The sequence below is a fragment of the Camelus bactrianus genome, chromosome 8 (assembly GCF_048773025.1).
Source record: "Camelus bactrianus isolate YW-2024 breed Bactrian camel chromosome 8, ASM4877302v1, whole genome shotgun sequence".
NCBI classification, from domain to species: domain Eukaryota; kingdom Metazoa; phylum Chordata; class Mammalia; order Artiodactyla; family Camelidae; genus Camelus; species Camelus bactrianus.
In genome coordinates this window covers 81,879,201-81,883,693 of record NC_133546.1, presented here as the reverse complement: position 1 = coordinate 81,883,693, position 4,493 = coordinate 81,879,201, and positions in this window count along the sequence as shown.

Sequence of the window (4,493 nt, the reverse complement as noted above, 5' to 3'; positions counted from 1 at the left end):
TTTAATCCACTGACATTTCATTCTAATTTATGTAGTGTGATCAGACATGATCTTCCAGAATTTTTATATTTTTCTTTGTACAGAGGTTATGTTTTCTGGGTGTTTATTTTTAAAGGAAATACTTAAAAATCCCACAGATTGACACTTGTTATCAATCTTCAGTGGACTATGTTTTTCCTCAGTAATCTCTGAAGTTTCTTTAAATTATATACTTAACACAGAAGATAAATTGATTGTTTTTGTACATAACACTGTGTCCACCTGAAATGTCACAAGTACTGGGGGGCCTGGGTATGTTGTACATTGATATTCTTAAAGGTAATAATGCATGAATTTCTTTTATAAACTCTTGGACTATGTATTTGATGTGTAAAATATGTACAGTATTAATGTCAACCATTTCTTAAAGGTGAGCCTATAAATATTGTTGTATCATTTTCTTTGGTCAGTAACATTTGGACCAAGTAGTGCCACTTGGGTCAGGATTTTCTTCAGTGCCATTTAGCAAAACATCTGTCTTTGGTCTATGCAACTAGGAAAATTTTGTATAATGCATCAGAATACTTCAGAGTTGTCACACTTTAAATTTCACATGAGGGGTTCTTCACTATTCTTGTACTCAGCCCACTGAAGCTAGAGGAAAGGCCCTGAGGATATTTATTTCTGTTAAGAGAAAAAAGCCTACATTTGCAGGCTCAACAATTGAATCTACTACAGATAAAAAATAGTGTCTACTCTCTCAGTCCCTCAAAGTTTATAGAGTGTTGGGACTTTCATTTGTGCTGCTTTCTGTTGGGTAGTTGGATAAAACTGGGCAGCTAAAATTTTCAGTCCCATGTGCCTACTAAATTAAAAAAAAGTTTGTAAATTGACTTGCAGACACAAAGTAGCAAGTATCCTACATGTTTGATTTTGAGTTTTCTTAATTTCTTCCTTTTTTTATTGTAAACAGGTGAAATTTTCCAACTAGGCACATGCCATTCAATTTTCTGTCGATCCCATAGTTGTATAAAGTAGCAAAACTGAAGGGGGGAATGATTGTTGTATACACTTTAAAATTGCTTTGTATGGTCTCATTTGAGATAACTGGTGTAAGAATCTTGATGTTTTATATATTTGGAAATATCAAATTAAAAAATTGAAATTAAAACAAAAATCCTCACACAGTCTGTCAGTGCAAGTTCCAGTCTATCAGTGCAAGTTCCAGACTTCATCCTCTGCGCAAGATCAAACTTAATTATGCATGGATTTAGCATTAAACTGCCAAGAGAACATGAAAGACTATCAAGAGACAAAGGCAAAAAGGTTCTTCAATTCATGACTTTACTCAAGTTCACCAAGAATTTGAGGGCAATATTTCTACTCAAAAGAAAAAAATCACCACCCTAAAGAAAAAGTGCTAATTTAGTGAGAATGAAACTACCATGCTCAAAAATTTAAATGATAACAATGTAAATCTCATCTTTCCCAAAAGGTAGATACAAGTAGTCTGACCCCAAATCATAGTAGACCTGTGTTTTCATGCCCCTTAGAAACAACAACAACAAAGCACATACATTCTGTTAACTGTTATGTGGAAGCACCTAAACTCATGAAAGTGAATAAGGGTATATAGAGCTTATACCCAAAATCTTTTGTTGACACCTATGAAAAGCAAGCTGTGGACCAAAGAGCCCTTGTGAACATGATGGAGAACCAAGTCTAGGAAAGCAGCTGTAATGAGTATCTCCAAATACTTATGGAGTATACATATGACTTATCATAAAATGAAGACTTCAGTCACCAGCAGCTGTCTCCAACACACTTCAGCTTACACAGGACCCTGACTCAGGTGTACACAGAAAACACAAGAAATGTGCAGAAGACACTAAGATGGAAGGGAAAATAAATATATCAGGTAACAGGACCAACACCTAAAAAGTGCAAGTGGTTACATACACATGGCATCTCCATGCACTGCAACAGCATGAGGCCATGAAAAATGGTAAAGAAGTTCTTCTTATGAATCCAGAAGGTTCACTAAAATGCAGTGTTATGAGAAAAAAAACAGGATATGGTGTATGCAGTATGCCACCACCTGGGTAACAACGCATCTGTGTATGTCTTGCTGGTATCTGTAAAGTTACCTCAGAAGGAAGCACAGTAACCAGAAGCACTGTTGCCATCTAAGAGGGGAAGTGGGTGGGAGAAAGTTAATTTCACTGTAACTTCTTTTTATATCACTCAACTTGTATGTCACATGAATGTATTACCCATTCAAAGTTAATTAAATTTGGACTTCTGCTTCTGGAAAGATGGATAAACATACTTTTCCCTGTTCTTCCCACTAAGCATGGCTAGACTCCCTAGGCTTTATGTTTGAAAGAAACAAAAACACGCTGAGAGGTGAAGAGAATGTGGCAGACTGGCCAGGGATCAGGACCTGAGGAACTACACAGTGGTGACTTCCTGAGTTTTCTTTTTGTCTCATGCATCCCACACTAGGTGCCAGGGAAGCCAACAACCCAGAAACGCCAATGGAAGCAAATAAAAAATGTCCTCAGAAAGCCTGCTCTCTCCAGCCAAAGGAGATGAAGGGACAGTGGAAACACAGAAAACTTACACAGTTACTGCCTGACTCCAGCCAAACATTACAGGGAAACAAGCCCCCACCTGCAATGTAGACACCACATGCGGAACGAGGACCTCCATCCCCCTCACTGCCTCCATGTTGGGGTTATGACAGGAGGCCCAGTGGAACATCAGGAATTCCACCAATGACAGTAGGGCACCCCTTGCCATCCCAGCCAGAAGGTACCTGCAGAGGCCTTGGGGGGAAGCCCGAACTCTGGTCCACAATCAGCAGTAACATGGAGCCCCTCCCCTGATGAGTGTCAGCAAAGGCCAAGATTAAAATCTGAGCTTCAAATCCTAACTGGCATTATCCCCTTCTCCCTGCTGGAGCATTAACAGAAATGACTTACTAAAACATAATATTTAAATAAGATCTGGAACCTCATAATATAATAACCAAAATGTCCAGCACTGAATAACAAAAATTCTCTCAACATAGAAAGAACCAGGAACATCTCAAGTGAAAGGAGAAAAGATAATCAATAGATAAGAACACTGGCATGACACAGGTAACAGTTACCAAACAAGACTTTAAAAGCCATCACAGAATGCTTCAGTGAGCAACTACAAACACACCTGAAACAAATGAAAGACAAACAAACAAACAAAAAAGTCAGCAAAGAAACACAAAATCACAGCAAATGTAAAAGGCCACATGGAAATTTTAGAACCAAATAACCTAATACCTGAAATAAAAATCTCAATACATGGACTCAACAGCAGAAAAGAACAGATGAATCACTGAACTTGAAGACACGACAATAGAAATTACCCAAACTGAAAAACAAAGAGAAAATAGACTGAAAAATGAACAGGGCCTCAGGGACAGATGGGCGCAATATCAATGAATATGACATTTATGCATTCTGAGTCCCAGAGAGGATAAAGCAGTAGGGCTAGAAAAGTATTCAAAGAAATAATGGCTAAAATTTTGCCAAATTTGTCATGAATGAATGAATGAATAAATAAATAAATAAATATAAATAAATAATCAAACCTAAATATTTAAGACTGAACAAATTCCAAACAGGATCTTAACCCAAAGAAATCCACTCTGACATATTATAGTTAAACACTTAAAAACTAAAGACCAAAGAAAAAATTCTGAATGCCTCCAGCAAATTTCTCATCAGAAATCAGGGAGCCCAAAAGGAAGTTACATTTTTCAAGTGTTGAGAGAACTGCCCACTCAGAATTCTATATTCAGCAAAAATATCCTTCAAAAATGAAGAGCAAATCAACTAAATATTATCTATAAAATAGATAAACAACAAGGTCCTCCTGTACAGCATGGGAATTCAGTACCTCATAATGGCCTATATATATAAAGTTGAATCACTCTGTGGTACACCAGAAAGTAACAACATTGTAGATGGACTGTACTTCAATAAAAGAAAATGTTTTTACTTTAAGTATGTATTTTTAACTGAAGTATAGTCAGCTTACAATGTTGTGTTAATAAAAAAAAACTTTTTAAATAGCAAAATAAGGCATTCTCAGATGAACAAAACTAACAGAATTTGTCAACCAACATATCTACTCTAAAAGAATGGACAAAACAAAGAGAAAATGATAAAAGAAGGAATCCTGGAACATCAGGAAGGAAGAAAGAACAATAAAAATAGTACAAATATGGAGAATTACACTTTCTTACTCCTTTGTGTTTGCTAAATTTTGTTTGGTAGTTGAAGCAATAATTATAGTGCTGATGCACTTCTCAGTGTGTGAAGAGGAAACATACAAGACTATCATAACAAACTGGTAAGTGTTGACACCAGCAGACTAAGAAAAGTTATGTGTATATGATGTAATGGTTACAGTAACCACTTAAAAAGATACACAAAAAGCTGTAGCACAGGGAACTATATTCAATATCTTGT